Source organism: Zonotrichia albicollis, chromosome 2, assembly GCF_047830755.1.
Source record: "Zonotrichia albicollis isolate bZonAlb1 chromosome 2, bZonAlb1.hap1, whole genome shotgun sequence".
Taxonomy (NCBI): Eukaryota; Metazoa; Chordata; class Aves; order Passeriformes; family Passerellidae; genus Zonotrichia; species Zonotrichia albicollis.
The window spans coordinates 110,649,323-110,675,308 of NC_133820.1; the positions used below are offsets into that span (position 1 = coordinate 110,649,323).

General features: G+C 40.5%; 1 pseudogene; it reads right to left on the reverse strand.

Annotated features, from left to right (window-relative positions):
- LOC113459976 (suppressor of tumorigenicity 14 protein homolog) overlaps positions 1 to 25,986 on the reverse strand; it is a 29,118-nt pseudogene that overhangs the window by 1,078 nt on the left and 2,054 nt on the right.

Sequence of the window (25,986 nt, forward strand, 5' to 3'; positions counted from 1 at the left end):
TGCTGAGAAAAGAGTAATAACACAAAGCTTTCATCACCCAACCAACCAAAATTATCTATTATGACGGTACAAAATTATCTAAAGATAAGAAAAGAAGTCAGAGTTCTTCCTTTCTCTCAGGCTGCTGTCCTACTAGAAATGTTGCTAATCCAAGAGACTGATGTCAAAGTGACTTGAGAAAGGAGGCTCAGCCAATTACTCAACCAGTTCTGAAAGACCAAAGGGGTTGTATATCTCTAGGGAAAGGAAGGATCCTAAGCAGAAGAATCAAGATCAAAAACATTCTAGAGTGATAAGAAAACAGAATGAAAGGGTGATTTTTTTATTTCTTGTGTATCAGGTACTCTAAAGATGAAAGGTATTTGGAAGCTTCACATAACTTGTGCAACATATGCACAGCTTACATGTCCAGGAAGAAGTAAAACAGAACAAGGCCCGCACAAGTCTGAAAGCATAGTAAAGCAGGTTTAGGGTGTTATGGGACTTTCCTGAGTTCCCAGTGTCATTCCTCTCTAGCACTGTACAGGAAACATACTATATATTACAGTGATATAATATACTGTGACAGAAAGTATATATAATATATATACTAGTGACAGAAAGAAAGGGAAAAAAAGAAAAAACCAACCCCCAAAAAAAGTAAAGATGCTACCCAGACTAAGAACTTAAAGACCCAGAGGGCCCACATGCTAGAGCTCAGACCAACATGCTAAAACTCAGACATAGCATATCGTGATGGAAAATGTCTACAGCTGAATAGGTTAAAAATGCCCATTTGAAAATTCAAGGGCATTTCTTAAGCAACACATTTTTTGGAGGAATACCACCCCTCTGACATATTTTAGCAAAATAATTCCAAGGTCAAAGTTTGCAGATAAACTCTACGTAATGTTAATAAAAATAATAATTAATTTAATTACGTCTTTGACACTATAAGAAAATTCTACAAATAGTCTATCGTGTTAAATAAGTTTCACCCATCATGAGCTACAATCTTGCAAAAGTTATCCTATTGCATTAAAATAATAAAATTTATATATTACACAAAATTTGTACCAAATTGCCTCAGCCTAATATTCAGTAACAAATTTCTATCCCTTTTGCATGCTAACTGGTATAAAAAACATGTTTGTAAAGTTGATACTCATCATCAGAAATTTAAACACCAATGAAGTACAGAACTAGTGTACTAGGAGAAAGAAGGCAGAGTCAGGACAGGGTAGTATAACCAAAAAGCAGTTTCTGGTTGTGTGTGTAAACAAGCTGGGGTTTACAACTTACACTACTGTGATGTAGTCACAACTTGTAATTATACACATGAATGAATGTTTGAAATTAAAAAGCACCATTGCAGCTGCAGTTCCAAAACTTAGCTTAGCTTTTCCTTTTGCATTTCTTTTTAACTGTAACAATAAATTACTCATACTTTTACAGTATTTTAGCAATTCCACATCCAGATATTAAAAAGATAAAAAGAAATTAATACAAATAGCGCAATTCACAGGTGAACCTTTTAGTGCAGACGATTCCTTTTATCTTTATATTTTTGTTCTCTGGTATGAAATATAACTGTTGAAGAAGAAAAAGAACTCTTCTTGATACATTTTACCCCTTGCATTTGCAAAATGATATTTCTCAAGAGAGTCAGAGATTATCCATTAAGAATTTTCTTCCTTATTTTGGAGGGCTTTTAGTTGCCATGTTAAATTAACCATAAATTCCCACTCAATAGAAAAGAAAAACCAAAAACCAAAACACAAAGAACAACAACAAAAACCCAAAAAAACACTCACCACACAAACAACCTAAAACTGAAGAGTTTTCCAAAGAAAGCAAACATTCCTTTGTAGTTTTCCTACCAGTTCCATATTACTGGCATGCATGAACACCACCATTAAGGTTCCCAGCACACAGCATACGTGAAGTAGTAAGATCATCATAGAGCTTGTTGCAAACACTTTGGTTAATCATTCTCACTTGAGCTTCCTGCAGTGTTTTGGCAAGATGACCTAGAAAAAAATACAAAGGGTATTGCAGAGGTTAAGATGGCACAAATTTCTTACAGAGATACCAATTATCAAAACAAAAGAGAATTGCTTCTAACTCAAAATCTACCCAGCTAATGACAACAGAGTAATTCCCTCACCTTCAAATGGTGCCTGCCCTTATTTTTGAAAGCTGGGTTGTTCACACTACGTAATAGCCACAGACGTTCCACTGCACCATGCACCACCTTTCCATTTCCCTAGCCTTTATCCTTATGACCTTATTCTATCAGAAAGTAGTAAAAGTGCCATGCAAATTGTAAGATAAGACTGCACACAGATGGACTAAATTTGAATGCCATTTCAAATTATGCCTGAAGCTTTTTGTTATTATTTAAACCATGGCCATGGCTCCAAACAACATCCTAGTCCTACAAAACGCAATTTCTATATAGTTTTCCATTCTCTCAGTTCTAGGGAAGAAACTGAGGAATAAAGCTGAGCATGGAAAAACAAATAATTTTAAAGAAACACCAAAGAACAGTCTGTAACTCACAAATGATGATAAGACTTTAATTCTGAACTATGGTATTGACATGAGGTGCCCTTGTGAGCTAAATATCCTGATACTTCTGATGTGCTGAGATGCTGCCCAAGCCTAGGTTTCAAGCTGTTTAATGCTGAGACAGGGAAAGGATCCCACAGGCTCCCTTGCTACCCCCTCTCTACCTCAGTGTGCTTTTATCTGCCTCCCCACTGCAGCTGGCTGCTCCAAGCTACACTTGAGGACAACTTCATGAGGCCTTTGATTAAGACAGAGAAAATAAAAGATCCTCCACATTTTTTTTGCAATTGCAATTATTGCTGCTTATGGCTCTATGTTGTCAATCAGAAACAAATTCTTTCTCTGCAATAGTTGCAAATTACATATCTCTTTACTTGCAAGGTTCTATTCATCCGATTAAATGAGTCATGAACATGAAAATAGGCACATTTTTATAAATCTATGATCATTTGCTTTTCAATGATACCTGAGTATGCATTTTGTCACTTGTCACTTGCTATCCAAGCAACCATTCAGAATTCACAGACTGTAGCTAAGGAAATACTTTCTGGCTTTTTATAGACACACTAAGTAAATGTCATGGGTTTGGTTTTTTTTTGTTTTGTTTTGGTTTGTTTTTTTTATTGTGCTTACAATATAAATATTCCATTGTTAGAGTTTAAAACTAAGCCAAACTTGCAAAAAGCATATCCAGGAAAGGAACATACTATTTTCTTTTATGGCTCCCCAGCCATAAAATAGCAGACCACCCACATAGCAGACAGTTCCATAAAGAAACACTCTAGAGGTGCTAGGTAAACAAATGGGCTCTACCAGCTCACTGAAGAGTACAGCTGTCTCCATTTCCAACAGAGCAATGTCATAGTCTGAGATAGCTTGGTCATGCTCTGGGTAGACAATAATCCTTATGGTTGATCTCATAGCTACATGATTGCTCTTTTCATTTATAGTATGTGAGCCCATATACACTCTCTATCCCATTGGAACAGAGTATCTGTAAAAAAAAGTATTTTTAGAACATCCCATTGGAAAGCAACACAATGTTAGTTCACTCTGTTTTAACTGCTTTTCAGTATTTGAGGACATTCATCAAAACCATGGTGCATTTTCAATTTCCACTACCTAAACTGAACATCAATGAGGTTTTCACTCATTGATCAATATATAGGACATGTATTGGGATAAAAGGCCATAGTTCTACTCAGAAAACTCCTGCCTTTTGAAAAGAAGGGGGGAAAAAACAATGGTGTTTACCCCACATCTAACAGGATACTGTTCTGTCATCCAGGTTTTACTGGTAATGGAAGCAAAAGAATAACTTCAAAAACTGAAGATTTTGAAGCCAGCAGACAACACCAAGTGTTCATGTAGGGATGTCATGTCACCAAGTTATTACCTGGATCAACTTATCTAGACAAGGAATAGCTTCTACAAATTATTGAAAGCACCTTTTTAAGGTTATTAAATTGCAAATACTCTAGAACAGTATAATTTCCTCACGCCTTGCAAAATCAGAATCCAGGAAGCAATGGATAACAGATATGAGCCACCTGTTGGAGATCACAGATGCACCACACACGTGGCCATGTGCCCCCATCTGTAAATTTGCTTGCCAAGGCCACTTCTCAGATCTCGCATCTTCACCTCCAACTATTCTGTTTTTTCTAAGCTGGTGTCTTCCACAAGCTAACAGAAATAATTTAATAAATTAGTAAAAAGCCCACCAGTTAATTCACTTTGCCATGCTTGACACAAACTTTTACCCTTAGACCTTACTGTGCAATTGGTAAAAAGTTGAGTACTTGCCCATTTTCACTCAATGGGTAGGTCAGATATAAAGCATTATCTGTCTTCTTGTGTAGCTTTCTAAAGAGTTGAATAACTCAAAAAGAGGTTAAGCACAACTTAAAAGTTCACTTGAATAATTCTTGTCTCTATTCCCTCCTTACAAACACAGCTTGACTGCATTTCATTCAGCTCAAAAAAGCAGCAAGACCTACCAGCTTATCCAGGAAGTGCATTGCTTGAAATAAGTCATCATAGACAGAATGGATGAGCTGATTTAAAAGAAACAGTGCAAAATTCAAGACAGACATTTGCATACAGTGTTACCAGGAAATTAATTTTTTTTTTAAATTCATATTTGATTAACGAATTCTTAATCCAATAATGCTTAAGAATAACACAAATTGATGATTTAGTTTTCCAAGTAACTAACAAATTTTAAAATAAATGTTACCACACCACAATGTGATCCATCTTCACAGTCTCTTTTCCCATCACACTCAGGATTTCGTTTCAGCAAGCATGTTCCATTGAAGCATTTGTATGCATAAGGGGAGCAACTTTGGTGGGCTGAAATAAGAGAGAGAAGATAGTGTCACATGTTTGGAGTCATGCTTTCAAATTATTGACAACACCTTGCGCATTCAGCAAGTTGTTCAAAGCTACACATTCTAGTCTGCTTAAAGTAGTAGTCCTATGCTAGCGTAAACTGGTCCCACTGTGGAGAGGGAACAGGGGAATGACCCACCCTAATTAATGATCACGCTAATTTCAGTCTCCCCTGTCCCTGACAAAAAAGAAGACCCTTCAACTGTCCACACTCCCATTTTACATAACTCTAACCTGAGTGAGTGAGGCTTCTCAGATCTGTTCTTTTGCCTTCACCAGAACCACGGGCATTACAAATAATAAAAATTCACAGCATCTTTTAATTTTCAAGTGAAATTGAGAAAACTGCAGAAGAGCTTTATACCTACCTCCAATAAATTTCTGACTAAGGACTATCACAGTTTACTATGTGAGAAGCCTGATAGATCTCATCAATTCGCTTCCATAACTATTATTTTTATTAGCAGTTGTTTACAAGGACCTCTAAACAGTGGGAGGTAGGTTTTTTTTGAAAAAGGATTTACTCCTGGTTACCCCAAGACTGAAAGCATGACAAAAAGTACATAAGCAAAATGAAGCAAGTCACTAGGGAGCCATTGGTAGTATCAGCAATGTCCACAACCATTGAGGACCAACAGCCACATGCTACCCTCCCTACTAGAGGTCATCTGGATGTTTCTCTGCCATTTCTGTCAGACATTTATCTACCTTGGTTTCGGTAGTACACAGTGACAGAGAGACTTGTGCTGTACTATCTGACCTTGGGTTACCTTCTGGTCACTGTTTCTGGTATCTTTTGAATGTTCCCTATGTTCTTTGACATGCAATGCCTAGTTTAGGTACAGTACACTAGCTGAAGCCTTCCCACTGGTGATCAGGAAGGTATTTTCAATTTCCTGTTTTATATCCTAGTGTGACACTTAAAAACCCCAGAACAAAGACAACCAACCAACAAAACACTAAATACAAACAAAACTCACAGAGTATTTTGTGGCTCTGACTAACAAGTCAGCTTTTGAGCAACAATCATCCCCTCTGCCATTTTTTCATCAAAAAGCAACTTAGGCGATTCACATGTCAGTTTAATTATCTCCATTCAGATCTTCACAGAATCACAGAATATTCTGAGTTGAAAGGGACCCACAAGGATTAACTTTACAGTTCAACTCGTGGCTCTGGACAGCATCACCCACAAGAGTTACACCTTGTGCCTGAGAGCATTGTCCAAATGCTTTTTGAGCCCTGGCAGCCTTGGGGCGGTGACCACTGCCCTGGGGAGCCTGTTCCAGTGACCAATCACCCTTTGAACCTAGTCTTCCCCTGATACCACGTCAGACCATTCCCTCGGAAGTGTCACTGGTTACCAGAGAGCAGAAATCAGACAGCTGCCCCTCCTGTTCCCCTCACAAGGAAGCTGTAACTGCAATGAGGTCTCCCGTCAGTCTCCTCCAGGCTGAACAGACCAAGTAACCTCAGCTGTTCCTCATACAGTTTTCCCTCAAGGCCCTTCACCATCTTTGTTACCCTCCCGTGGACATTCTCTTAAAGATTATTATTTTTTATATTGTGGTGCCCAACACTACCCCCATCACTCGAGGTGAGGCTGCCCCAGTGCACAGCAGAGCAGGACAATCCCCGCCCTCACCTGGCTGGTGATGCTGTGCCTGATGCACCTCAGCACAAGAATGACCCTCCTGGCTGCCAGGGCACTGCTGACTCATATTTTTGTTTTTATTTTTCTCCATACATATTCTACAGCCTTTCAGGACCACTTACAAATGCATCCCTCTTAAATACATCCATATTTCTATCGTGTAACAGTTTTCTATTTCAGAAGCACCTACCCTAATCCATAATTTAGATCACGAACAAAAATTATGTGACAATCCGTAACAATATTGGCAGAATTATATTAAAAATATCCTTCCTCTTTGGCAATGAGTCTTGACCAATCATTCTGTGGAAACAGTTTCCTGTATTTTTTTCTCCCCACATTTTCTTTACTTATTGATAAGCTTGTCACATAAAACAGTGTCAAAATACAATTTATCTATTTATCCTCTCACAGCAGGGAACTAAAACAAAATTTTAAATCTCCATGCTGGCTTTAATATTATTTTCACTATTTACAAATAGTTTACTTTGGCTATTTCTTGTGCATTTTTTTCCCTTTGGAAAGTTAACTTATAAAGATTGGTGTGAAATTCCCTCTTGATTTTTCTGTTCTCCCACTCTTTAAAGAGACACATTACACAGCCTCTTTTCCACACTTTTAGATCTTCACCCACATGCTTCATGTGATCTTAAAGATTGCCAGCAGTAATTTAGAGATAATTTCAACTCATGTCTCAACTTTGTGGAAAAAACTCTTTACAGAAAACAACAAACAAGAAATGATTTCTCTACCCCAATCCAATTCAGCAGTACCATCTGGGCAGCCTTTCCAACATTCAAACTAATTTCTTGAAGGAATGCACGTTCTGTCTGCATATCTAAGGACAAGCTAGAAAAATAAGAAATCAATGATGAAATATTGATACAGTCTAAATGCAGTAATGCAGGACTCTACCATGAAGAAATAGTAAAATTATTATTAAAAATTAAAGTTTGTGTAATTTGTAAAATAAAATGAATATTTAAAAAAAATCTCATTTGGCACAATCTGTCAAAGATTTTTATTAAGCAGTCTGAATTAAATGAGTCACCTAAATATAGTTAGAAAATTGAATTTACATTAATTGCCTCTACCCTAAGGGTTGAAAGTCATTCACCACAGATACACAACTACTGATAGGAAGCATTTCTTTAATTTGTTAAGGAATGTATTTAATACAGGAAAAGGAAAATAAAATCAAAAATCATTTTCCTAAGGAAAAGGAAAATAAAATCAAAGCTAGACTTCTCTTTAGTATTACAAATACATATTTCCTCCTATTAAAATTCTGTACAAATTAATCTCTATGTTACTACACTCAGTGTCTGATGTGAATAAGTGCTTTATCAAACAATTCCCAAAACTCACAGTCTTGTATGCAACAGCCCTTGACCAAGAATTTCTTTCACATTCACATTAACTAATTACTAGTTAGTTTAGATGGTAAGTTGTTTCTTTACAATATGTAAAAATGTTTGTTCTCTTTGACTCTTTCAGATGTGCAAGAAAAAATAAGTCTCTGAAAGACTAAGTAGCTCAAACCGCTCCTCTTTCTGCCCAAGTGAAGTAAAATGAAATTTTCTCCCATTTAGCACCATAGGCAAATTAAGAGCTACATCAGATTGAAGGACCAAATCCACTTATCCCACAGTAGTCTAATCAGTTCCAATCTGGATTAAATTAGTCTTCTTCACTGCCTTGTATGTGGTGTCAGTGGGAGGAAAGCACACACCACCCAGCCAGCACAAGCTCAAAGCAGGAGTGTCTGCATTTTCTTGTCACTTCTCCCTGAAGTTATGCAGCTGATGGCTGGCATTTGCTTTCCTGGTCAGCTCAGAGCAGAGCGTGTGATTTTTAGTAACTGTGCTTTGATAGGCACTCAACAATGGAGAAAAAACTAACCTCAGGTGGGTGATTGCAGGTACTTAAGATATGGGAAAACATGACTTTATTTTTTTCTTTCTCCTGTTACTACTGCTGCAGGGAAGGCTGATATAGGCCAGCACTCTCCATCCATGCTGGTGTCTGAGATAGCATTCCCCAAACTACTGCATCTACTTGATACTGACACATGACAGCCATTCCACTCCTCCTGAGTCTTTAAACAGAGCCTCCTGACTGTGACTAAGAACTGATTAAATAACTTTGAGCCATCTGCTTCCTGCCTCAGTGCTAGGAGCAGAGCACACAGATACACACAATAAAGGCAGTGGATTTTGTTAAAAAAGGTATTCCTAGGCTTGGAATCTTAATCATTTTTGAGGCAAAAACCAGAGTAACCACAGAACTAAGAATAGTTAGTAACTTTTTCTGGTAGAAAGAGGACCCACATTGTTGGAAGAAGAAATCCCTGAAAATTTGTGTCTTATAGAATGACTTATTGGATTTAGGGCACCCCTGATGAAGGAAAGAATGATGAGGAGGACTCCATCTTATCACAAGGCTAATTAATTACTTTATTATACTATATTACACTATGTTACATTACGTCTAAGCTGAATCTGCCAAGCACTCAACTGCACTGACTCGTGACTGCCCACTGACAGTCCCGACACACACATGGATTCAATTGGCCAGTGAATCAAAATGCTCACACCAGAATCCAATTACCAATTCCCTTCAAGTAAACCACATTCCACAATGCATTCCACTTGTCAACAACACAGGCGCATCAAATGAGATAAGAATTGTTTTCATCATACTTTTCTCTGCTTCTCTCAGGTTCAGAGAATGTGAATCCCACAATGACTGACCACAAAACGTGCCATTTATTCAAAGTGAAAGGCCATGAAACAAGAATCTTTACCAGAAACCTTAAAATTTAAATGCTTCTATGTCAACAATGAACAGAACTACATTCTGACAAGCAAGCTGAGGATTTGAAGAAGCTTCTCAAAATGAACTGATCTCATGAAATCACAGAGAACTTTAGCTACCTAGACATTAATTGGGTAAAAAACCCCTGGCATTTAAAAAATCTGAAATTGCATCTTTTCTAAGAAATTTCACAAATAAATATACTCATATCTCCTGAAAATTCATGTTCCACCATCTGGAAGACCCCCAAAATCTAACATTGATCCAGAACATTTTCTGTTTCAGGGGAGGGTCCTGCCTTCCTTAGCAGACACCTGTCTGTCAAAACCAAGACACATTTTGGTGCCCAATATGAGGCTTAAGGACATAGAAACAAAAAGGGAATAACAGTTCTTGAGTAATCTAATTTTTGTGTGCTGCTATAGAAACCTCGTTAAGTGACACCATGTGGTCCAGCTTACCCTAGTTTGGGTGGCATGTGATAGTAGCTATATTTCTCCCATTTGTAGACCCTTATCTAAACATGGCTCCTATAACCAAGGCTACTGTGGCTGTTATCCACTTTGTTTTATGGGTGAATAAGGCGAGGAATTTATGGATTTTTAATTTCCTCTGGAAAGCAGACACATGGATTCAGAGCTATCACACACTAACTGTATGTTTTTGGGGTTACTTTAATAATGGCACCTACCATAATGAAATGACACTGGGGAAAATTTTCTCCCAACCATTTAACTATCTCTTTGGGTCTGCCTCACCATTTTTTGAAGTGTTTAGATCCACTCTAGATACTAATAATATCATACAGTGGCTGATGTTGCTGATAGGCCTGTTCTATTTAGCATTTAGAGATAAGGAAAGGTTAACCTGGATAATCACCCTGACACCTACTCCAGAACCTGACATGGCACCAGAGACTAGGGATGCTGATGCCCCAAAGCCTGACCCTGCCCCACAGCCAACCCCATATATGAACTACCCAGGCTGGATGGGGGGGTCTGGTGAAGGAGATATGTGAGATGGGCCAGATGCTGAAGGAGTACATTTCCCCAGCTGGTGAAAAACTCTTCCCCTGCCTCAAAGAGGAGGAGTCTAACAGTGCAGCAGTGGAACCTACAGATATTACAACTGTCCAGGTTCCAGTTGAACTGCAAAGGCAAGGCATAGCTAGCAGCAGTTTCCCCTATAGAAACAAGGAGATCTAAGATGAAATCAGAGCACCCAGATAGGGGAGGGCCCTCACAACCCACAGGGGAGCCAGAGGTTGCAATCATCACCGGGTCCCTGACGTATGAAAGTCTCCGTAATCTGCACAAAGACATTGTATGACGGGGATGTGAGGCTTATACTTTGGGTCTGGGACCTTATGGGTATAGGTGTCCAGCTGGATGGTGGTGAGGCAAGGAATCTGGGACCCTTGACCCAGGACTCAGGTATGAATCAGATTTTTGTAAGGGAGCCAGGGTCTCCTTTCCTCTGGGAGTGGTTTTTAATAAGTGTCAGAGAGAGGTTTGTCGACAGGGAGAGAATGCAGGACCACCACCATAGAATGCGCTGGAAGATTGAGGAAGGGATCCAACAGCTGAGAGAAATGGCAGTATGGGAGGTAGTCTTTGGGAGGGATGAACATCATGATAATGACCCCAACAAGGTCAGGTGCACAGGGCAAATGTTGTGGAGTCTGGCAAATCGAGGGCCATCTCAATACACCACCTTCATTGCAATGATTGATGCTGATAACAACTGAGACACAGTGGGTTCTGTTGCCAGCAAGCTTAGAAATTATGAAAGTATGATCAATGGCCCAATGCAGGATCACGTCTCAGGAACTCAAAGAGAAGATGAGGGAGATGAGGGAGGAGGTGAGGAGGAACATTCCCACATTGCAACAGTGAGAGTCACAGGCTCCAAAGTCAGAGCCCAATGTTCCCCAGCTAGAGAGAGAGGGTACAGCCCATGGGCTGACCTATGGTTCTTTCTGTGTGACCATGGGGAAGACATGGGAAGGTGGGATGGGAAACCCACTTCTGTCCTGGCAGCAGGGGTGCGTCAACTCAAGGAGGGAAACCCTAACTAAGGGAATTCCAGTAAAGTGAAGGTACCCTCAACCTCCCATGATGGAGCTGCCAAGTATGATCTGTCAGATCCTCTTGAAGGTATCTCTATCATGAATGTGCAGGAAAGCAATAATAACCAGGTTAAAGGGGCCCTGCCTCTATCCAGGGAGAGGCATCGGAAAACTGGATCTTCTGGATGGTGTGGATCTGATGGTCCGGCACATCACAACCACAAAATGCAATGCCTTAGTTGATACTGATACTGATCAGGGTACTGCAGTGTACCCTGATACCATCGGGACATGTGGGGGCAGAACCTGTTTCCATTGCTGGGATGACGGGGGGATCACAGCAATTGATCCTGTTGGAAGCCAAGGTGAGCCTGACTGGGAAAGAGTGGAAGAAACATCCTATTGTGACTGGCCCAGAGGCCCCGTGTATTCTGGGCATAGACTTCCTCCAGAATGGCTATTACAGAGACCCAAAGGGACTCAGATGGGCTTTTGGCATAGCTGCTGTAGAGGCAGAGAACATTAAGAAGTTGAACACTTTGCCTGGACTATCAGAAAACCCATCTGCGGTAGGACTCCTGAAGGTAGAAGAGCAACGAGTGCCAATTGCCACTTCAACAGTGCACCGCTGACAGTACCGAACAAATCGAGATGCTGTGATTCCCATCCACAAAATGATCTGTGAGCTGGAGAGCCAAGGGGTGGTCAGCAAAACCCACTCACCCTTCAACAGCCCCACTTGGCCTGTGCACAAGTCTGACAGAGAATGGAGATTGACTGTGGACTTTCGTGGCTTTAATGAAGTGCCTCCACCACTGAGTGCTGCTGTGCATGCTGGAACTCCAGTACAAGAAGAGTGAAGTCAAGGGACCTGCCTGAGAGATCCAGTTCCTGGGAGTAAAGTGGCAAGACGGACAGTGTCAGATTCCAACTGAGGTCATCAACAAGATCACCCACAATATCTCCACCAACCAGCAAGAAGGAAAACAAGCTTTCCTAGGGGCCATAGGTTTTTGGAGAATATACATTCCCAAGTACAGTCAGATGGTGAGCCCTCTTTACCTAGTGACCCTCAAGAAGAACACTTTCCACTGGGGCCCCAAGCAGCAACAGGCTTTTGCCCAGATTAAGCAGGAGATCGCTCATGCTGTAGCTCTTGGCCCAGTCAGGACAGGACCAGAGGTGTTGAATGTGCTCTACTCTGCAGCCAGAACAATGGCTTGTCCTGGAGCCTTTGGCAGAAGGTGCCTAGGGAGACTTGAGGCCAACCACTAGGATTTTGGAGTCAATGCTACAGAGGGTCCAAAGCCAAATATACACTCCCACAGAGAAGGAAATTTTGGCTGCCTATGAAGGAGTTCAAGCCGCCTCAGAGGAGACTGGCATGGAAGCAGAACTCCTCCTGGCATCCCGACTACTGGTGCTGGGGTAGATGTTTAAAGGAAAGGTTCCCTCTACCCACCACGCCACTGACACTACATGGAGTAAATGGATTGCTCTCATCACACAGCGTGCCTGTATTGGAAACCTGAATTGCCCTGGGATTTTGGAGAAAATTATAAACTGGCCAGGAAGTGAAAACTTCGGTCTCACTGATGAAGAGTAACAAGAGCAAGTGACATGTGCTGAAGAAGCTCCACCATACAACCATCTACGACCAGAGAAAACGCGCTACGCTTTTTTCACTGATGGTTCCTGTCGCATCATAGAGATGATCTGGAAGTAGAAAGCAGCCGTATGGAGCCCCACACGACAGGTTGCACAAGCTACTGAAGGAGAAGGTGGATCAAGTCAACTTGCTGAACTCAAAGCTGTTCAGCTGGCCCTGGACATTGCTGAGAGAGAGAAGTGGCCAAAGATCTACCTTTATATTGATTCTTGGATGGTAGCCAATGCTCTGTGGGGCTGGCTGGAAAGGTGGATAAAGGCCAACTGGCAGCATAGAGGAAAGCCAGTCTGTGCTGCTGATGAATGGAAAGACATTGCTACTTGGGTGGGGAAGCTGTGGAGAGCGTGGTTCAAACATGGCTTAAAGAAAGAGGCCATGAAGGTATTCAGCTAAGGGAAAACAGCTAAGGGAAAAATAAAAGGCAGCTGTAAAGCAACAGTTCCCAGGCTTGATTCTGTAAATAAGTAGGTTCTCCGCCACCTTTTATATAAACAACAAGATTCTCAGACCGTCTTTTCAATAACAGGCAAATATTCTGTCCTTGGCTGCTCTGGGAACAGATGGCCGTTCTGGGAACAGATATAAAGGTTTTGAGAACTTTTCATATCATGGTGAGAACACTGATCTTGGTTTCAATAAACAAACCTCAGGTATTGTAAACAAAAGGAGTTGAAGTTTTCTCTACAGCCTATCGGGAGCTCATATTTTGCAATATGCATGAAGTGAATTAACACTGTTATAAAAGGTGTCTGATTTGATCAGTAAACTGGAGTCAATGCTCATCAATCGGATGGTCGTCTCCCTTCACTACAATGGGAAGCTACCTGTGAAAGTCCCTCATGTAGATGCCTGTGTCCCCAAGAGTCGGGCTAATGAGGAACATTGAAACAATGAGCAGGTAGATCAGGCAGCAAAAATAGAGGTGTCGAAGACAGACTTAGATTGGCAACATACGGGGGAGTTGTACCCCCTTAGCTCAATGGGTCCATGATGCCTCAGGCCGTCAGGGTAGAGATACCACATATAAGTGAGCACGAGACAGAGGGGTGGATTTAACCATGGATGGTATTTCACAGGTTGAAATGAGTGTGAGACATGTGCTGCCATCAAGCGAGTGAAGCCCCTGTGGTATGGTGGGCGGTGGTCCAAGTACAAGTATGGGGAGGCCTGGCAGATTGACTACATCACACCGCCCCAGACATACCAAGGCAAGCACTAGGTGCTCACAATGGTAGAAGCCATCACAGGATGGTTGGAAACCTACCCTGTGTCCCACGCTACTGCCTGGAACACCATCCTGGGCCTGGAAAAGCAAGTCCTGTGGACACATGGCACCCCTGAAAGAATTGAGTCAGACAACGAGACCCATTTCAAGAATTGCCTTATCAACATCTGGGCCACAGAACATGGTATTGAATGGATATATCATATTCCTTGTCATGTACCAGCTGCTGGGAAAGTTGAACAGTGCAATGAACTACTTAAGACTACCCTGAAAGCACTTGGCGGGGGAACTTTTATAAATTGGGAAATGAACTTAACAAAAGCCATCTGGATGGTTGACACTCAAGGGTCCATCAATCAAGCTGGTCTTGCCCAGTCTTAACCCTTGCACACAATGGATGGAGATAAAGTCCCTGTGGTACATATGAAAGATATTTTGGGAAAGATTGTTTGGATTAATTCCACCTCAGGCAAAGACAAACCCATCCGTGGAATTGTTTTTGCTCAAGGACCTGGTTGCACTTGGTGGGTAATGCAGAAAGATGGAGAAAGCCGTTGTGTACCACAGGGAAATCTAGTCATAGGTGAGAACTGTGTGTAAGGTTTCTTTGCAATGCAGATGGAAAATAGAATAAGGGTGGATCATGTTCTGGATTGCCAAGCAAATTGTATTCTATTTGCCATCTGTATGGCAGTTGTCTTCTGTTAAGTGGGCAGTTTTCCTTATCTCTTTCACAACCAATCCTCTCTCAGGGGAGATATCTGCCGATAATAAGCCTATTGAGCATCATTGCATGACTGATAAGAACTATAGCATCCTATTGTGAGATGGTCCGCCCAGAGGGAGGAACCAAGCATTTCTACCCCGATATCATCTTGAGTTTCTGGAACACCAGCATGGCTTCTCCACTGGATTTCCCAGAGAAACAGCTGGCTCTTCCACTTGAGCTTCAGAGGAAGACTACACCCTTTTTACAAGATCCCTGCTCCGGCAGAACCACGCCTCACACTCCAGGAGGAGTGCAGCCACATCTCCAATTGGACTGCTACCAACACCCTGACCAACAGGGTGTCAGGTTGTGCTCTGAGTCTGTCAGCGTTGTTTTGATTTTCTGCATTGTTTATTTTATCTTTTTATTTTCTTCCCTAATAAAGAACTGTTATCCCTGCTCCCATATTTTTGCCTGAGAGCCTCTTAATTTAAAATTTATAGCAATTTGGAGGGAGGGGGTTTTTGCTTTCCATTTCAGGGGAGGCTCCTGCATTCCTTAGCAGACACCTCTCTGTCGAAATCAAGACAAGAAAAGATTCGGTATTCATGGTTAACTTTGGCTGGGAGAAGAGTCATGCTTAGAGGCCCTCTGCCATTCTATTTTCATATTGCATCTTGGCTATTTTAAAGTGTCAGTGAAGTGCCATATAGTATATCTACAGAAACTGAGAAATTTTACTCCCCAATTTACAGAATAGTTGATAAAAGTTAGAAAATAAGTACTAGCTTATAAACGCATCTTATATCTAAATTTGTAGCTCTATTCAGTCAACCAAAGACATAACATTTTACACATTTGTCTCCTGCAATAAGGTTAAGAAAATAGGCAGGTTGAGTTGTATGCAACTGATCTGTCAAGCAGGGTTTCTGAAAGGTTTCTCCTTAAAAATTAAATTGTATGCTTATTAACTTACGTTCTGTGGGACTGAAAGCTTTGTATTCAATGTAAAATGTTCTGTGGGTGACCAGCTCATCAGAATGGAATTTGATTGCAACAGAATAACCATATTCTCTGTTTCTGTTGTTTTCTGAAAGAGTTTTACAGTATCTAGCAAGGTAAAAGTGAGAAATATTAATTTCTAACCAAACTGACCACTGCCATCCAGCTATGTCTCCTTTTACTGAGTGGTAGTGATGTCAAAAAAGCTTTAAGATAATGCAATAAGGATCAGTTGTATTTTGGTGTTAAAAACTGCCCCACAAAAGTTTTAGAAAGCCTGTTTATGAATTTCTCCCACTCTGCAACTTTTTTTGGGATTAGCAGACTTTGAAACAAAATATAGCAAGATGATCAATATCAGGGTCTACCTTGTAAACACAGGCTGCTTCAGGCATGCTTGATTTCATATTGCCCATTTAGGTTTGCAAATCCAAAAGTTCCACATCCAGGAAAGGATTAAATCATTCAGCCAAATCCAACAGCTGTTGCTTGTTTCAATTTGCCCCTTCCAAGAGACAAATTTCTCTGAATAGTGTTATTTTTAGTGTTTGTGTAAAAATTGCAATCACTAAAGAGCAAGTGATAAAGAAAATTAAACTTCTGATTACATAAACTCCTCACCCGCATCAAGACCACAGCCAGGAATTTACAGTTCAGCTGCAGCTGCATAAGATCTTGTAGTTTTCTACATTATTGCTCTAAGGGGAACAAAAGAAAAAGTAAATACCTGTAAGAAAAAAGCCAGGATGCTTAAATATGCAGAATTTCAAAGTGCAAATCAATGTCAAAAAATAATGTATTTACTCACCTAATGCCACAATTTCTAACCAGTCTTTATCACATTTGCTGGACCCTGGAGACTTCTCTTGAATTTGTATTATAAGAATTTTATTGAGTGTTTGTAGCCAGGCAATGATGCCTAAAAATCAAAATAATAAAACCGTGACATGCATTCACAAAATGAAAACAGCCTTTGCTTCCAAGTTGTTCTACCTATTCCTGGATTGAAAGTACTGCTTTTGTATTATTGAAATTAGTGCCTCTGAAGAACCAAAAAACTTTGCTAATTTAAACATCCATAGATGTTTAAATAGCAGGGATCCCAACTTTGGCTAGACTGTGCCTGATGAAGGAGTGTAAGCCTTTCTGCAGCCAGCATAAAGCACTATATCTGAGGTTCATGCTAGGTTTGTAATGCCATGTGTTCCTGTTTGGCACAGAGGTGAGAGTTTTGTGCTATAAGCTGCTAATAAAACTGTGAAAGGTAGAGATGTTTCAAGTTATATACATGAAAAGTCTTTTTTACCAGGGAAACTGAAAAAATAGGTAAATGCTGAATGGAGCAACATACCGACACATTAGGTGAGGAAAGTGAAGGGAGACGACCATCCGATTGATGAGCATCGAACTCCAATTTATTGATCCAGCTTACACACTTTTATATCTCATACTTATTGCAAAACCTGAGCTCATCATTGGTTACAGATTACATGCCAACCCCTCTTTTGTTGCTAATACCTGTGGTTTCTTGTTGAGGCTAATACTTGTTTTTCTCATCCTGTTGTTGACTTGTTATTGACCATTCTCAGGGCCTCCATGTTTTCCACCATGTTTTTCTCATCACTTACTCAAGGACATGGTGCTTATAGTTGTTAAGGAAAAAGCCTGAGAACCTGCTGCTTACAGCTGCCTTTTACTTTTTAACCAGCTGTATGTAATCATGGCCTCTTCCTATAAGCCATGTCTGAACAAAACTCTGCAACATATTCCCCGTTTTTCTTTTTTTGCTCAAGGAGGTTAGTCTGCCAGGTTTTTTCTATCATTCTACTGACCATATCTTGAATACAATTAAAAATACAAGGTAAAATAAGCAAAAGCATTAAAAGAACATCTAGTATCCCTATAAGGTTCTCCAGCCACGGTCCAAGCAATGGCTTTTACCCCAAAGGGTTAAAACCACCCCCAACTGAGCCATAATGTCCTGCCTTATCAGGCATTGTACGGTAGGTGGTACTTGGACTACTGAAAAAGAAAGCTGTTAGCTGTTTTTCATTCATGCGAACCCGGAGAGGAGGCGGACGGCTAGGGCTAATAATGCTGGAATTTGCTCCAGTATTGAGCAAGCCTGAAAATTATCCTTTCTGTCCTTGAAATTCCACTTCCACCCTTTTCTTGGGTCTCTCAGAAATGTTCAAAGTCAGTAAGGTAAATCCTCTGGTGGATTCAAAACCATTTTTCCCCCTCTCTTGTCCTTTCATAGTCTGTAATTTCTTAGTCATTTGGCTCAAGTAGCACCAGCTGAGCAATTCTCAGTCCTTTGTTAATTTGGAGTGGTGGGAAAGGGGTATGCACCGTAACCATATAGTCCACACCAAAGACGCCAGGCAAAACAAATAATCCCAACAAAAACGCAGATGATCTTCCAAAAAGCAAAGCACTCAGCTTGACCCTGTGTAACAACAGGTCCGTGAATCCCTGTCGGGATTTTTTGTGGGTGCGGGATCATCAGCATAACTCCTATGGCAGCTGCCAGCTCCAAGCCAAGGCTCCCTGTGCTGGCGGGTTGGAGACAGTAGAGGGTGCTGATGCTGCAACGACGACTTGTGTCGGTGCATGGTCACTGTGGTTCTGGCACCAACTAGGCGTTGGAGGCAGTGCTGCTGACGTTTGAAGTGGTGCAAGAGCAGCTAACACCTGATTCTGAGAGGTCTTTGCCAGTTCTTATAAGCTTAGCCCTAATTGTTTGATTGCATCTACTACGAAGGCTTGTGCTCCTGTTGGCATTAAAGCCATCTTCTCTAATGCCTCCTCTATAGTCCATTTGGCACCCAGAGTATTAAACACGCTCCTAGTAGTAGAATTACAATTTTGAAGAGCGCACTCCTTGAGTAATGCCCCATTAAGATATTCTGGTACTCCAGCCCTTTCAATTGCGGCAGCAGCCTTATCAATAAATGACCCGAATGACTCTTCTGGCCCTTGCTTAATTCCCATAAACACGGGTATCCCTCCTGGCTCTTTTACCCTCTCTATAGCAAGCCTGACCAACCTCATAGCTTCCTGGCACTTATCAAAAATATAGTCCATCTGTTTGGCTGGCTCACTTTTCACTCCAAATTGACTAACAGTAGACCTCAGCTGAGACAGCAATTTCCAATCAAGGGCTGTAATAGTAGCCTGCATGCCCCCTCCCTCTTGCGGATTGAATACAACAGGACAAGCCAGCTCAGTAGCAGTGCTGATAACTTCCTCATCCCCCTTTTCCATAGCTTCTCTGGCAAGCGCAGCCCATGCCAACCTCCACTCCCTTGCAATAGCCCCTGCTAGGTCATTTTCCGCTCCAGGGATCGGCTCATTGATTTTCAGGAGAATATCAGGTGGTCTTGGCCACAGCTTCTGTTGTTCAGGGGGTGCGGAAGCCTCAGAAGCGCACTGTTTAGCCTGGCTTGCTGAAGCAGAGGAGGGCGGCGAAGCAGGTAATAAAACCGTCCTCATTGCAGGAGCTAATGATGTTCCCCTGTCCTGATCGTAATCTTTATTACACCCATGAGCAGCTGTTGCCTGCTGGGCAGCCTTTTTCTCTGCCTGAAACTGCAGTAATTCATTGTGAACGACCCTCCATAATTTACCTAACTTCTTGGCAGTTTTATCATCCTCTAAAGTAGCCTCCCATAATAAATCACCGAATTTACGCCACTCCGTTAACTCGTGAACCATATGGGGGTTAATAAAAACTCCCCTAGCATAGCCATAAGTCAAAAGCCCTGGTAAATCCTTTTGCAAATCTATCCCCTTAACCTGCCTTTTTTGTAAAAAAGCAGTAAATAAATCATATGCTGCTTGCCTTTTCATACCTAAATCGTCAGCGCTGATTGCAGCTCTTCATGGTCCAGCAGCAATATCGGCCAGGCTCGTCTATATGACACCCAGAGCACGGCGCGTCTCAGCTTCTTTTTTATCCGTTTTTTTTTTTTCTCTGCGCTTTTCTGCTGTCCTGGCTGCTTCAGGACCCGACCCGTGTCTTCACTCCTCCGTGGTGTGTTGCCATATCACATTGGGGTCACCATTTGAGGAAAGTGAAGGGAGACGGCCATCCGACTGATTAGCATCTAACTCCGATTTATTGATCCAGCTTACACACTTTTATAGTAGTGTTAATTAATCTCATACATATTGCAAAACCTGAGCTCATCATTGGTTACAGATTACACGCCAACCCCTCCTTTGTTGCTAATACCTGTGGTTTCTTGTTGAGGCTAATACTTGTTTTTCTTATCCTGTTGTTGACTTGTTATTGACCATTCTCATGGCCTCCATGTTTTCCACCATGTTTTTCTCATCACTTACTCAAGGACATGGTGCTTATAGTTGTTAAGGAAAAAGCCTGAGAACCTGCTGCTTACAGCTGCCTTTTACTTTTTACCAGCTGTATGTAATCATGGCCTCTTCCTATAAGCCATGTCTGAACAAAACTCTGCAACAATTAGGCAGTTCGTAGAAATCATGAGCAGATTTTAAGTCTTGCCAAAGGACTTGCTTGAAATTCAGAGGTGAATTTCTGAACCAGAGAATGTCCTGGCTCTGCAGAATTCAGAATTCAGGGAAATACACTGTGGTATCTATCATGTGAGGCATGATTTACACGACCATTTTTTCTTTTTGACATAGAAGAAAAGATCTGATTATTATTAATTTTCTGTGGCTGCTGGGATTTGTCATCTTACACATTAATTTGTTGCAGTCAAATTCTCAAACTTCTGGAAGTTGGCAATATTTCCATCCCATAGCTGGTGCCTGTACATAGGACAGGAAAGAAATGCATGCCTGAGAAGAAGTCAGGTTCAGTGGTTTCACTAGGTTTTCTCTGTTTCATCTACATCAAAAGCCATTTCTCCCAATTTTGTGTCTACATAAAATAAAGAAAAGTCATCAATACTCAGAAAAGTTCCCAGCACTTACCTTGATGATCCAGGTGCAGTCAATATTTGGTGGGTAGTAACTTGGATAATAAGGAGAAGTCAGTGTCCCATTCCAGGAAATATACTGACCACCACATACTAGGAGAGAAATGCATCATCAAGGAGCACACTTATCTCAGCTGTATGAAAGTGCAGAGTCTTCTCTACATACAGAGTTTGAGGAATGCATTGTGGCAGTATTTAACTCACATTTTTCCTATTAACTGAATCACTGAAACTGAATTTTTCAGTATTAACTGAAAATCACTTAACTTCCACCTCCACATAAAACTAAATTTCTCTTTTTTTGGATCAAATTACAACTAAGGGTAAGTACAAAAAAGCCTCTGACTGAAGTTTTTCTTTTTTAAAAATGCATTCTTTGATGGTAAGTGAAAGAAGCAGCCAGATGTGGATGCAACACACCTCCCCCTTCCAATCTACTTCTGACTTTTCTGTAGGTATTTTCAAAATTAAAAAGCAATTAGCCCAGTGAAAGTATAACTGATTAATTTCATGTAAACAAGGAAGTTTGTGTATCAGTTCTCAGTTTGAAAATGCCATATTGAGGTTTTATTTTCTACCAAGGACTCTATTAGATATCCAGTCCTTAGTTCTTCTGGTTCCCTTTAGGTAATATTGTAAATGCAAATATGAACATAACAGAAAATAAGATAATTTTGAAATTAAAAAATATTGGAGCAAAACCTGGGCTAAATGTAATTTGAAATGCCCATCCTCAGAACAATAAAGCCATTTTAGTTAGTAATGTGCATGGGATAAGTATTTGGATAAGCAGTGTGCAGAGAGATATAAGCTGAAATGTGGCAGTTTTGGAGGAGTTTGTCCTCAGTGACTTATTCCACACATTAAAAGGAAAGTCACTTGCTTCATTGTCAAAATTCTTTCACTTATACCTTACCAAACAACTGTGGCTAAACTTGATCCTGTGGAGCCCCTTCATCTCTTCTAAAATTAGTACTACAGTTCGGCATTACTTAAAATATTTCATCCCACAGGACTCATGTAAAATCCACAGTACCTCATAGATTTGGAATATAGATCTTAGGTTTGGAACACATTTTTCTTATTCAGTTAACTACACTGAACAATGCATTCAGAAAAAGAACAAAGAGAAACTAGAAGTGTTTGCTCTTTTCCATTTTCTTTAAACACACATTCTATGATCTGTGGATACATTGCCGAAACTGACAAAAGTAGCTGCTCTGTCACTGGGGCTATCTAGCTTTGCCCAGATAGTGCCTGTAGCTGTCTGTCTGTCTGCTTCCCTGCTGCTGCTCGGTGTTACCCATGCAATGACTGGCAAGTAAGGCTTGAGTAGTTATCAGGAAGACAAAGTCTCCCAGACCAAAGGATGTTCTCTCTTTGTTCAATTCTCAGTCTTTTGTAAAGCGGATCTCAATGATAATTGTCTACTTTATATGCCAACATTCCCTCTCCCAGATATGGTCAAGGCAATATCAACTTTTTTAGAGGCAAAATCAGTAATGTGTGCTTTCATCAGATGCTTGTTTCTATTAATTACTTACTGATTTTAGGAACAGCTTGAAAGTGAGCTTTTAATATGTTGCTTTCTCCTCATTGGTCCAGTGAGAAGGTAAGCAACATCACATTACTTGATGAAGTTAAACACACAACCAAAGGAGTCCAGGCCCCAGGCCCCCATCTGGAAGGTTAAAAAAAAAAAAAAAAAGGCATTAAAAAAAATAATCCCAAAACACAAAACATTTCCCATATTCCTGTTGTCTTTGCTGGGAAACTGGGCAGAAGTAACACTGATCTGGTCATCTGTGTTCTAGAATATTCCCCTGGCTACCACTTCCCTTTTATTCTTCCATCCAGCTGATAGTACATAGGATGCTTGGGCATCCCAGCATTGATGACACTCTGCGTGTACGTCACCATTTTATTGCTTAACAAGTGTCCTGGAGCTTCTGTGCCTATAGAAGCATCAGAAAGGCAATGCCAGATTATGTTACTTCAGTGGTGATAATGGCACTGAGAAGCAGAGGTTAGGAATGAAAAGGCAACAAGTGCCCGTGTAGCAGTGTTAAGCAGAATCTGTGCAACAAATGAACCCAAAGCATTTTCAATCTATCCATGTTCAGCCTGGTTTTGTGTCACAAAAACTATCACACAAAATGTGAAGTCCTATGCTCAGCAACTATTACTTCCTGCTGTTCTTTTACTTGTAATGTGAGGTGCTATTTCTTGCATCTGTAATTCACTCTTATGCTTATTCCATTTTGCAACCTGCATCATATTTTGGACTTTTTTCATTTATTTATAACTCTATGATCATTGTGGGTCACTTCCAACTCAGAATATTTTGTGAGTGAATCTATACATTAAAAATTTCTAACAGGTTTCTCTTTTTCTATGCGCAGCAAATGAAAGCAATTAAGATTAGACCTCACAGTAACAGATTATTTCCATCACAGTCCTGCATCAAGTTCTTTGATGTAACTGAGGCCCAGATTGGCAGCATTAAAATAAAATTTTTTAACCTTAAATTGAAAGCACTTGTCTTCTGCTTTAGCAGGCTATTCCTTTCATGCGTTTGAAGTGAGGCGCTAGTGAATGAATCTCTGCTTTGCCTCTCCTGCAGACATTATTAAATCCTTTCTATCATAACAGCTGACAAAACATTTATAAAATAACAATTTAAGTGCCTCCACGTTGCCATATGGAAATATTTCAGCCTCTTCATCAACCCAGTCAACAGCCTGGTTTATCTACTATCTGTACCTTCTGTCGCAGTATCATCAGGAAAGCAAGGCAAGCTATGAGAAGAGTTGTCCACGTGAGATTCTTACTCTCACAGCACACCTCCCCGTCTCAGCTTTAGCATGCTTTAGGATTTGTCACTGAGCAGATTTATTACTGCAGTTTACAGAAACTGGAGAGAATCAGTTCAGTCACCATGTGTGACCCTGGACCTCAACATTGGGGAATAATGGCTATCATAGTTACTGGCTGTCACGGATGGACATCCTGTTATTATTAGTTCTACTGCATGTGTAATAAGTATGTCACTAGGCTGCTTTTGATCCAAGAGCAAAACTAATAGACATATGCAAAACAATGCATTTTTTAGGGTGGCAGTAAAAGCAACCAAAAAAGTAAATTTTTCTGAAGTACCCTCGGGCTTTTAACATCATTTCAGTCACCAAATTCTGTTTTGGTTCTTTAACAGACAGACATCAATGCACATTCTTGAATTTCATCTTACAGCTTACTGCATCAATGTTCTCTGAATGTCTTATATCAGACACCTGTGTTGGTCTTGCTGTCTTCCAGGTGTTTTCATCTCATGGCCAGCTCTACATTTGTGGCTCCTAAAAAGCTAAGCCAGTGTTAATAATACACAATGGAGTAACAGTAGCAGCAATAATCCATAATAAGTAGCAGAACAAATGCAGGCCTACATCAGGAACAGGATTCTCCTTTGAAGTTTGAGAGTAATTCCTTACAAAAACCTTCTGTCCATTCCATGCCAACAATGGCAATCTGTTATGTCTTGTAGCATAGAGAGCAGTTAATTTTAGTACATTAATAGAGCTGAAGAGGACTACTCAGCTGAGTTAAACCACTCCTAAACAAGTGCATTTCAGATTCCTAGCTGAATCTTCATGTCTAGCTAACCTCTTCCTGAAAGTTCCAAGAATTTAAGTTCTCCTCTCGAAACCATCCATCCTCAGATCCTACAATTTGTTTATTCATTTGGTTGAGGAAGACAGATTCCTTGTGCTCATACATGAAATTTAACTCTGAAAAGTAGAAGTGTAGCGTCTCAAATTTAAATATCATCTGAACCCACTTATGCAAATACACTACAGTGACTCTGAGGATGTAGCCTTCCAAACCCCTATTATGAGGAGGAATTCAGCTGTGACTGGACTGCCATAAAACATACATTTTCTGAAAGTAATAAAATATAATACTCTAAAATAAATTCTAATTGTAATTCTAACTCTAAAATATATTAAAATTGTATGTTTTTGAGTTGTAAATGTAATTTTATGGAAAGAAACCCATTAGAATTAGTGATAGTGTAGAATAAACCCCACAGAAATTTGTAATGGGTTCCCCAGGGAAGGGGTGATGGCACCAAGCTTGTTAAAGTTTAAGGAACATCTGGACAATGCTCTTAATCAGATGGTTTGGTTTTAGGTAGTCCTCTGAGGAGAAGGGTGTTGGACTTGGAAACCCTTATCAGTGCCTTTCAACTTTATTAGGAGATCTTTTGATTACGCTATCCAAGATTTTAATTAAGTTGTATTTCAAATCTCAAATTCAAATTTTATCCATCTAGCACAGTTTCAGAGAGCTTCTGTACAGCTCAGTAAAGCATTTTTGCTCTGTATCTTACCTCATAATGATCTTGTTCTGCAGTGGAAGAAGGAAATCATATGCTGGCAAGTGGTATGATGCACAGCTCTCTGGAGTGACACCATGCAGAGTGATAACTACCACGTAATTAGGAGGAACTTACAGTCTCCATTGATAAAAAGACTTTTTGGGATTCATCAGAGTTAGTCCTGTTGTTACCTGGCTTGGAATACAGGTCAAAGGATACTGCTACAAAGTAGAGTGTAGATCAGTATGGAAAAACTGTTAGACTGAAAGATAGGTTCTTGGCTAAGATTTCTGACAAGGTAAAAAAAATCACATACTCATATTTCTTGACTCCTCTATTCCTTTTTTGCTCTTACGTTTACAATTCTGTTGCCCTTTTCCTATCAGACTGCATCACCTTCTCCAGCTCTGGCCAAGGGAGTACAGAGCCTCACCATCATAAGCAGGAACTGATTTAGCTGCAATTGCTACAATATCTGCCTAATTGATCACTAACAATATAAAACCAAAATTGCCTAGTCACAAGCCAAATTATGTACAATTTCTTAGAGGTTTTGTTG